Raw genomic sequence first — 12,041 nt, forward strand, 5'->3', positions numbered from 1 at the left:
AGAGCCCACTCCCCGGGATGAAAGGCCTGTCTGCTCAGAAAATCCACCTCCCAATTGTCCACTCCTGGAATGTGGATGACAGATAGAAGACAATTGTGAGCTTCCGCCCACTGCAAAACGAAAGTCACCTCCTTCATGGCAAAGGAACTACGAGTTCTTCGATGATGGTTGATGTAGGTAGGTTGATGTAGGTAGGACAGATCCCTTTCTACCTGCAATCTCTGAAATGATCTCCGTCAGACCAGGTCCTAACAAAGTTTTACCCTTATAGGGCAAAACCAAAAGTTTGGCCTTTGAAGAAACATCAGCTGACCAAGATTTTAACCACAGAGCTCAGCGAGCTAAAACAGTGAAGCTAGATATCTTAGCCCCCAGTCTAATTACCTGCATGTTGGCATCACAGATAAAGGTATTAGCCAGTTTAAGAGTCTTGATCCTGTCTTGGATCTCATCTACAGTAGTCTCTTCTGAAATCAGATCAGATAGGGCATTAAACCAATAAGATGCTGGTCCTGCAATTGTGGCGATACTTGCCGCAGGTTGCCACTGTAAACCCTGATGGACATACATCTTTTTTTTAAATAAGCCTCCAGCTTTGTATCCATAGGATCATTAAAAGAAGAACTATCCTCTATAGGAATGGTAGATTTCTTAGCTAGAATAGAAATAGCACCTTCTACCTTAGGAATGGTGCGCCATGAGTCTTGAATAGTCAGCAACAGGAAACTTTTTTAAAAACAGGGGAAGGGGAAAACGGGACCCCTGGCTTATCCCATTCCTGTGCTATAACTTCTGAAATGTTTCTAGGAACAGGAAAATCATCATCATCATCATCAGGAGAATCATAAATTCTATCCAGCTTAGAAGACGTCTTCGGGTTGGCAGCAAACGAAGGTTCCGAGTCGAAAAAAGTAGCTAGAACCTCCTTCAGAAGTTACCAAAGATGTTCAAGCTTAAATCTAAAATTAACCTCTTCAGATTCTGAAGATTTCACCGCCATGGAGTCAGAATCTAAGAGCTCACCTTCAGAAGCTACTGAAGTATTTTCCTCATCAGAAAATTGAGAAAGGTTGACCAATGCAGAGTTAGAGGTGTCAGAAACCTTACTAGACGTAAAATGTTTAGATTTTCTCTTACGCTTACCCAAAGAAGGGAAAGCTGACAAAGCCGCTGTTACTGCAGAGGTAATCTGAGCGGCAAAATCCCCAGGTAAATAAACACCCCCAGGAGGTTGAGAAGACACAGAAGGCACAGTATGAGACACAATTAAGGCTTGGGATGTTTGAGAAGTAAGCTGAGGCATGTCACTCACAGCATTGTCCTGAGAGACACTTGGCTCAGAAGGGAATAACTTGTCTTTAAATTTTAAAGTTTTCGATAAGCATGAGGAACAAAATTGCATTGGCAGGACAAGCAAGAGGTACACAAGCTTTGTGCCCAGCGAGCTCAATATGTCTTGCCACATCAGATTCAAATCATGACATACTAATCTCAGTCTATGAAAAAAAGAAAAAAAATGTTTTTCTAGTCCTATTAATCATTGTTTTACCCCAGAGAATGTTATTGTTTTCTATATACAATTCTGTCCAGATTAGATGAATATTACTCTTTACAAAGAGTTATATGAAACCATATATTAAATTCACATATACTATACTATCTATATTACTATTGTATAAAATTTAAGAACCAGCTATATGTGTTATCACACATGTAAAATTGCACGACTTGGTTTTGTATTAAATTGTTATGCTATTATGATAATTGATTTTGAATTTAATATAGCTAGTCAACTTTTATTTATTTTAGACTTTGGTACTATTTAAAAAATTTAATAGATAGATCTAGGACTGTGGAATACCACCTTTTGGAATATACCACCCTAATATAGTTTTTTGCTATTTTAGTTTATGAGACATGTTTTTATATATGTCTATCTTTTCTTATATCTATGGACATTGCTGATTATGTCCAAATTAAACATATAATTATTGCATTAAGCATCTAACTTATATGTCGTTATCATTTTAAAATTTTGGAAGCAAAACATTTTTAGGAATATCCAGTTCTCATCGCCACTTATATGTAGAGCTGATGGAGGCTCACACAAGGAATATTATATACCACCTTAAAAAATTCCACCTTAAGACTCAATTGGCAAAGAAAAAAATCACCCAATGGAATTGAAGCAGCAAATTTTTAAACAGTGTTCCGGGAGCAACTGTCATCTTGAGAAAGCCCAAACATACGGGTGAAACGCTTAGAAAGAAATAAGTTGCTTATCCTGCAAAGAACAGACAAAACTAGTTACCTAGTATTCTACCCGCGCGTGTTATATGCTAAGAGCGGGTGTCCACGAGCCTGGTCTCTTCTTTACTTGCCGGGATCCTGTTGGTCATAGCAGACGCAAGGAGTGGCGTGAACCCCAGCAAGACGCTGACCGCAGTGTGAACACAGTCGGCGAGAGTGGAGGTCCAGAACGAACCAGAGCTGCTCTGAAACGGTGTAACTAGCAGTTGTCTCGGTTTTAAGGTGAGTAGTGCCTATACCATATTAAGAGGTTGTTCGGTTTGCTGACAGCACGGAGAGATTATTTCTGTTTAAATTCACTGATTGACTGACACCAAGACTGTCTTTTTTCGACACAGAAACAAAGTTGCTGTTCAATCCTCGATACATCATAGGCGTACATTAGCGCCCCAGTTTGAACATTGTATCAGTGTATATTTGGCCAATGGTCTAATCAGATACATATCAATGGATAACTACTAAATTACATCGCATAGCAAGCCCACATCAGTATCTGTATATTATACCAGACCGAATCTTACTGAACACTATTTGCCTCAAGCGATGAACACTTGGTGCTAATATGCAAACACTTTGCTAGCACATTTTATTCTTCATTATGCTTTTTTGATATATTTTTTCTTAGGGTGGTATTCCAGCTAGATATATATATAAAAAAAATTATATTTTTTATTCTCGTTTTATATTTAATGTCTATTATATTTTCATTGTGTTATTAACCAGGGAGAGGTCCTTGTATTATGCTGTTTTTTTTAAGTAAATTATTTTTTAATGTTTGTTTCTCTTATCATTATATTGCTATAATTACCGATTAAGTGTGTTGGTTACCTTAGCTAGTAGCGCCCTCTCATTTATGGTATTAGTTTCTGATTTATCTTGACCGTCTTGGGGAGATGGTAGGAGAGAGGCTTAGTTAACCTTTAGATTGTAGCGCTGTATATATTTTGTAATTTCAAACTTGCATATTAGCCAGTGCTCACTCCTTGGTAAATTCACATGCGTGAGCTCAATGTTATCTATGTGAAAAACATGAACTAATGCCCTCTAGTGGTGAAAAACTGTCAAAATGCTTTCAGCTTAGAGGCGGCCTTCATGGTCTAAAAAATTAGCATATGAACCTCCTAGGTTTAGCTTTCAATTAAGAATACCAAGACAACAAAGCAAAATTGGTGATAAAAGTAAATTGCAAAGTTATTTAAAATGACTATTTGAGGAGTTCCGGGGGAGGAGTTCAGGTGTGTGGTCACGCTGTGCACCTGTGCTGATCTATCTACCTTACAAGCTCTTGGCGAGTTACTCCCGCCTAAACCACTGACCTTGGGCGGCTTGTTTAGCGTGAAACATACCGCTACTGGAACTCTGTAAGTGCCAAACCATTGCACTATAGCTGCATGCTGCAGCAACTGGAAGCTCCTATCCTGGTACTAAGTACTTTCCTTCTAAAATAAAGCCCTAAATAGTATGGTATACGAATACTGAGAAGAATGAGGGCCTCTACATATATCTAAGCCTTATACAACAAACAGCCCCCTTACCTGCCTATTCTCGCTACTGTTGGTGTGACACCTGCCTTTTGCCATCGGGCCCTGCCCTGCCGCACAGAGCGAACTGCTGTCCGGGATCTTTCACGGGCGGACCCGGGTGACCTGGGCTGCCCCTGCGGGTGCCCCCGAGACGTTGTGGGATCGGGCGCGTCCCTCGACACTGACTGTGGCTAGACCTGGATGGCTCCCGGTTCTTTCCTTCTGTTGCCTTGAGATAGAGGCCTGGGCTGCACGATCCCTGGCGGGTTCCGAGTTTGCCTCAGTCCCTTGCGCCTGTCCTGGGGAGAAGAGGAGAGACCGCTGAACTCCGGTACCTGGCGGGTTGCATCCGCTGTTTCCCACAACGACCCCTCCCACCGATGCTGCGAGAGGGATAGAGATTGCGGTCACCTGCTTGAGCCCTGCTGTAAACGCCGGTTGTCTCTCTACAATATATGCCGTATAGAGTGCGAGCTACGGCATCCGGGAGGTGATTATTTGTTTCTCACTGCCTGAGTGGCATTCCCCCCTCCACCTGTGCTGCGCAGGGGGGGGCAACTATCAAGGAGGACCCTGCTTCCAATACCGGCTATCTTAAGCCCAGACCAGAGACTGGTAAAGTAACCAACTAACTTGATGCTATTCTTTTTCTGCTGATAAAAGCCTCACGAACTTTCTAAACCTGTGGACAAATAACTGATGTTGCTCATTACCTTTCACAGAAAAACTGGACATTTTTTTCTTCCCTTTTCTTTTTTTTTTTTTTTTTTTCTTTTTCTCTTAAACAAGCTTAAATACATTTCCTATGGTGACTTCAACTGTGGCAAATATAGAAGTAACTTATAACATTTTTTCTTTTCTTTTGAAACCGCATATTTATAATTATATATAACACACTGGCCTATATTTTGTTCTGTCTATTTAGCATAAACCTACGGGTTTATCACATATAGCATAGTTAACATAAAGGGTCTTTAAGATACCTAGACTCAATTGTAAGGCTAGATATATTTAGCTGTATAATTCTTTTTTAGATAAGATATCTCTGCCTCATTTATAAATTAAAGGAGGTTTATCTTTTCAAGATCCCCCAGAAACATTATATTGAAAAATATTGACACCACACAAGCCTTCTCTATACTGAATGTATTATTAACAAGGATGTAATAGTCTGTGTTTATATTTTCTTATAATATTGCCTCTGTGTAACGAGACAAAAGGCTTGTGCACCTGCATGCATGAATAAATTGAAAATCACCAGAGAGCGAAGTAAAAGATAGAGGTAAATCTCGTAAAACTGAAGTTTTACATTATTATAAATTCTGATATTGTTTAGAATAATAATTTTTAGGATTGTATTTTGCAGTTTTGTGCTGATGTAAACTCTGATATTGTTTGAAGCTACATTCTGCAGGACTGTATTATATAGCACTCAAGGGCAAGCTTGTTTTGTTAAGGATATTTGTTTTTGATTATTTTTTAGTCCTTGAAAGGTTTAGAGAGATTTACTCTACCCAAAGAGGTTCAGGTCCTAAAATTTAATAAGATCAACAATAATAACATATCAATAGTAGAATTATTGTTGGAACTACATTAATTGAGTGAATTTTTCTCAGCGGCAACTACATATACTGTTTCTAAATATTTTTTTTATTTTTTTATTTTTTTTATTTTTTCTCTTCTCTACCCGCCTATAAAATAATTCACTCTCACCCATTGTAGATGTTTTACACCCTATTCACTCCCTCACACTTCACCTTCCCTTCCATACCCACATTATTCTGATCCCCCACACCCCCGAGAGGGGCTTTGCACTTAAATTTTATCCCCCTTCCATTCACTACCACACCCCTTGCACTTTCATATTAGCCACAAGCACATGGATAAATTCCTGCACCTTCACCAAAAAAACACACCCTCCCCAATGGCGGCTAGATCAAGAGACAAACGGAATACGGCTACTTCGGACCTTGCCGCTGAGACATTCTCATCCACTAGCAATACTCAAATAACATCTGAATCTATAGACATGCAATCTCTAGTCTTCAAAATATTGGAAGCCCTCTCACCTAAATTCGAAACTCTAAGAGATGAGATCAAATCAGATATTGTACATCTAACATCAGAAGTTAGACAATTCGCAGGTAGGCTCTCAGAGGCAGAGCAAAGAATATCAGACTTAGAGGATAACATGATAGAATATAATGTTAAGACTGAAACCTCAATTAACACACTTATAAAATTACAAAGTAAAATTGAAGACTTAGAGAATCGTGCACGTAGGAACAACCTTAGGATAATAGGGGTTCCTGAGGACAAGCAATATGATGATCTATTCAAGTTACTCATGGTAACAATCCCGCAGCTTTTAAAAATTCCCGAGAGCTTCCCCAAAACATTTATTGAAAGAGCACACAGAATTGGTCCGGTTCATCCCTCTAAGACAAATGTTAGACCCAGGCCAATCATTGTTAAATTTCTAAATTACCAAGATAAGGCCACATTTTTGCAGTCTTTCCATAAATGCCAGCCTATATTTTTAGGGGACGCCAGAATCCTGCTCTTTCAGGATTACTCAATGGAAACAGTTAATAAAAGGAGGGAAATTACCCCAATTTGCACAAAGTTCATTCAGCAGGGAATAAGGGCAAACATATTGCATCCTGCTAGACTTAGGGTATATGTAGAGAATCAGTCATATATCTTTGATACTCCAGCTGAAGCAGGAAAATTCTATGCTGAAAAATTTGCTATAAACTAAATAACCACAATTGATATTGATGATGTATTAAGTTTAATTTCTATTTACTTAGTATTTTTTTATTTTTTACTATGAATAAGGATCCTTCTACTAAGGGTACCAGAGAGTTAAGAAGGTTTTACCTCTCTGGAAAGGGGCTTTCCCCTTTTCTCCCTCCCTCCCCATTTTTTTTTTTTTTCCTCTTTTCTTTTCCCATAAATAAGTCATGCCAAGTAGAGTTAAGATCACCTCATGGAATATAGGTGGACTTACATCTCCCATTAAAAGGAAAACTATATTATCATACTTGAAGAGAATTAACACCTCTATTGCATTTCTGCAAGAAACACACTTGAGAACTGATGAGGTTCTCAAACTCAAATCCACATGGGTTCAAGAGGTGTTCTTCTCTCCAAGTATTAAGAGGAAGGGGGGAGTAGCTATTCTTGTAAGTAAAAGCATCAAATACCAGGTAATACATGTAGATCCGGATTCTGAAGGGAGATTTATATTTCTAAAAATTAAAATTGATAACATCCTATACACACTTTGCAATATATACGCTCCAAATGTTTTTAATTTATCCTTTTGGGAATTAGTACAAGCTAGGCTCTTGATGTGTGCTGAAGGATACCTGATAATGGGCGGGGACTTCAATATGGCCCCTAAATATCCGCTAGATAGGCTAAGACGAGATTGTGTGCCTAAAAAAACTAAAAGAGATAAACTGGAATCAAAACTGTTCTCCAGAATAATGGTAAACTTAAAGGTTCGTGATATTTGGAGACTTCAAAATCCTGATTCGTGTGAATACACCTGCCTCTCAAAAGCACATAAATCTCTCTCAAGGATAGATTTATTCCTATTAGATGAGAGGCTATGTAAATCACAGGTGCAGGCTCAAATACTCCCTATAGCTATCTCCGATCATGCGCCTATTTGTTTAGATTTTCAATCACATGATCAAAGGCAAACAAATAGACGATTCTTCTTTCCAACATTCCTAGCCACAGATCTCAAATTTAAAAACTGGCTAGAAGCTAAATTTAAAGATTATGCCGACCTGAACCACGATTATATCTCACGTCCTTTACTATTCTGGGAGACGGCTAAGGCAGTGTTAAGGGGGGAGATTATAGCATATAATGTGAATAGAACAAAAAAACTCAAGCAAAGGGAGGGGGAGTTGACACGAGCAGTCTCTAACGCATATAATATGCACTTAATTGAAAATTCTTCACACAGTTGGGCTAAATATACCTCTGCTTTACAAAATAGGGATTCTTTTTTACTTTACAAAACAACACAGAATGATGCCAGGGTCCAATCAAAACTATATCGGTTTGGAAATAAAACGGGAAAGTTGCTAGCAAAACTTCTTAAAATCGAGAGAGGCTCTCAATCCATAGATAACATAAATATGGGAAGCCAGACATTCAATACCACTGAAGAACTTTTACAACTATTTTCTAAATACTACTCTGATCTATATTCTTTACGAACTTCTAACGTACAGGCACGTGATGAATTTTGGAATAAAATTGCTTTCCCTACACTACATCCTGAAGTCCTACAGGGCTTATACGCTCCAATCACTGAAATAGAAGTAAATAAAGCAATCCAAACACTGCCTCACAATAAAGCCCCAGGCCCAGACGCATTACTGAATGAATTTTACCAAGCTTTAAACATTCCTATCACACCTCACTTAACTACTCTATTCAATTCTTTTTATATGGAAGGAAAAGATCCAACCCCTAGTTTTACTGCTTCCTTCACCACTTTAATATTGAAGCCAGGGAAGGACCCAACAAAAAAAGAATCATATAGGCCCATTGCATTACTCAACACAGATTATAAAATCTTAACCTCCATAATAGCACAAAGACTCCAAACTATACTGCCTTCCATTATTCATACAGACCAAGCTGGGTTCATACAGAATAGAAACTCTTCCTCAAAAATACGCGAACTTTTTTTGCTTATTGATTATTTTAGAACACTGGAGGGGCGAGAGGGTACTCATGATAAGGTAATAATATCAATAGATGCTGAAAAAGCTTTCGATTCCGTTCACCATGATCATCTGGTTTACACTTTACATAAATTTGGATTAAAGGAGAATTTTACCAAATTTATCAGTAATCTTTATCAAAATGCTACTACAAGGATACTGGTGAACGGTAGTATCTCACAAGGTATTAAATTACAACGAGGTACTAGGCAGGGGTGCCCTCTCTCCCCTCACCTTTTTGATTTTGCCATCGAGCCTCTTGCTATTTCTATACGACATCAAATTGATGGAATAAAGATAGGAAGGAAGGAGATTAAAATCGCTCTCTATGCAGATGATGTTCTCATTTATATGGCTAATACAAGATTAAATATACCTAAACTCCTAAACATAGTACAACAGTTTGGATCTTTCTCAGGATATAAGGTTAATAATACAAAGTCCGAATTATTTTGGATTGTTCAGACGGGGGACTCGCTGGCAAAAATTCCTTTCTGTATAGCTCATAGTTCTTTTCGTTATCTCGGCATTAATATTTCTCATGATCCTAGTACTTGGTATTCCCTTAACATCACTCCAACAATAAATAAAATTAAAGACTCCCTCAAAAACTAGCAAAACTTTCCGTTATCCCTATCAGGACGAATAGCCGCTTACAAGATGATGCTCTTACCTAAACTTCTATACATAATACAGAACATTCCCCTTTTCATTAAACGTTAAGATATTGACTTCCTTAACTCTATTCTTAGGTCATTTATATGGCAGAGTAGAAAACCTAGGATTTCTTTTTTAAAATTATCTCTTCCTGTGAAATATGGTGGTCTGGCTCTCCCAGACATACGCGCATATAATCAAGCCTTTTTGGCTCGCACAGTTATTGACTGGGTCCATTTAAAGAACTATGTAACAGATAATGATCTGGAAAAAAACATAACGTATCCTTTAAACCCAATAGCACTTATACATACTGACGCTAACCAGATTCCGAACGAAATTAAGAAGTTAAAGTCCATATATAATCCTATCCTTGCTTGGAAAAAGATTTGTGCTTTATTGAAGGTGGAGCACCATGTTTCCCGGCATATTCCATTCATGGGTAATCCTCAGTTTGAAGCCGGAATACAGGTAGGAGTTTACAGGGAATGGAAAATATTAGGTCTTAGTAATATATATCAGATTCTTGATTTTGAAAGAAGATGTGTTAAATCATTTGAAACCCTTAGACTAGAATTCAACATACCACATAAGAATTTCTTTGCCTATCTCCAGGCAAGGCATTATGCTTTAAAACTTACTCATGATTATGGGTGGAATTGGTCCCTAGAGAGTGTTGGGAACTGGCTTGCTGTCGCTAAAATAGGACATATGTCAATTGCATTTGGATACTATATGCTGGTATCAGTAAAGGGAGCAAAAAATGTTGAAACAACTCAAAATAAGTGGAGTGCTCTGATTAAACAACCCCTGGACCCCCCACTACTCTATTTATCTATACAAGAGACTGCTCGTGTCACTCTCTCCTCCTCCTGGAGGGAATCCCATCTTAAATTGCTTTATATGACTTATTTTACTCTGGAAAAAGGATCTAGATGTGGGAATAATAGTTTCAATTCCTGCCCAAAATGTTCTTTTCCGATGGCAGACCTTCAGCACATGTTATGGGCTTGTCCAAAAATTAGAAACTTCTGGTCGAAGATCCAATTTTGGTTGAACAAAGTACTAGCTCCCTCCCGTATAGTTCTATCATTGAAAATAATAGTCTTCTTACTTCATAACTCTAGTAATAATGAAGGAAATAATAGGAAAATTATTAATATGACTCTACTAGCAGCCAGACAGCTTATTCTTAGAAAATGGAAACAGAGAACAACTCCTAGTATAACTGAAACTAAGAATTATTTGAAAAAACAATACATATTGGAACAAATTGATACAGACCCAGATAATGAGCAAGATATTAGAAAATTATTCCTGAAATGGTCATTGTTTATCAAAGACTTACCACCTAGTGAAGTTGAATTCCTGATTTACCCCTTCAGGAACTCAGAATTGGTTACGCTTGGCATGTGGTAACAATAATAAATTTTATTTAATTTTTCCCTTTTTTTTTTTTTTTTTTTTTTTTTTTCTTTTCAAAGGATAGGGTAAGGGAGCAGAGGGGAACAAGGGGGAAAAATCAGAAAACGGAAATCCAATTCAGAATATGTAAAATGCAATTTATCTTTTCTTGTTTTTCTTTTTTTCTATGAGAATCAAATTGCCTGAGGATATAAGGCTTAATTATTTCGTTTACTATGTATTTTATTTTTACTTTTCTCTTTGTGTTCTCATAATGTCTGTATTTGTTTTAATTAAATCATAATGTCTGGAAATTCTGGAAAGGATTTAAATAAAATATTTAAAAAAAAAAAAAAATGACTATTTGAATCATGAAAGTTTTTTGGTCTTGACTGTCCCTTTAAGTGTAGAATACAGAGCATGAGCTTTATGTTTTGCAGTGGCTGCATTACTCTGTATTGCTCCTGTTGCTTTTTCATATTTGTTATGTAACTTTTAAACTGTGTACAAAAAACTGCAAATATGTAAAGCCTCTGCTTTCTGTTGTGCATTCTAGACCAAAGTGCAAAAGCTGCCAAAAAGTCACTAACAATACTGATCTGTGAAAGCACACTGCTTTTATCCCAGGATGCAACAATACACAAGCTACAAGATATACAGATACAGAGCTTTATCAACTTGTTTCTGTAGTGAGTTAGTAAGAGAACGGTTTTAATTAGAGGTGCAGGGACAGGAGGAAACAACAATAGCATGGTGAGTAAGATCTATACCACTGTAGTTGTAACCAGCTTCCATATGTTCCATCTTACCTGCTCAAGTGTATTTCATAGTTTTGTTATTTGAAATAGCTACTTTTGCCTGCAGTATCCCCACCTATACTGAAAATGACTAACAAACATTTTCTCTGTAGGAAATCTAAGTAAACAGAAAAGAATAGCACTAATTAATCTACCAGTGGGTGTAGGAGGTAGATATAGATTTTGTATGTGAAATAGCCGTTAGAGTTGATTCATATACATTTGCCTACCTTACATACAACAGTAGCAGGCCTGCTATGTTAGCAGGCTCAGCCAATTGTTATGAGCATGTCCTGGAGTACAACAGGTGATGATCTTAATGAGCAAAACTAGCTATTTTAAACACAAACATAATTTGGAACACATAAAGGGGAAACAATTTCATAGTACACTGTCCCTTTAAGTTTAATAGTAAATGTGGAGTATCAACATTTTTGTGCACAACCAACTTTATATAGGAAATAAGAATCTGAATGCATTAAATAGCACAGGGAATAGAGTACTTTGCTGTTTAAAGGGACATGAAACCCAAACTTTTTCTTTCATGGTTATGATAGAGTATACAATTTTAAACAATTTTCCAATATACTTCTATT

At 37.4% G+C, this 12,041-nt stretch overlaps 1 protein-coding gene across 1 annotated transcript in view; it reads right to left on the reverse strand.

The window, feature by feature from the left end:
- The window catches only part of LOC128645947 (transcriptional regulator Kaiso-like), a 102,550-nt gene that overhangs the window by 61,148 nt on the left and 29,361 nt on the right, over nt 1-12,041 (reverse strand). The gene's annotated exons all lie outside the window — the stretch shown is intronic.

Source organism: Bombina bombina, chromosome 1, assembly GCF_027579735.1.
Source record: "Bombina bombina isolate aBomBom1 chromosome 1, aBomBom1.pri, whole genome shotgun sequence".
Lineage (NCBI taxonomy): Eukaryota > Metazoa > Chordata > Amphibia > Anura > Bombinatoridae > Bombina > Bombina bombina.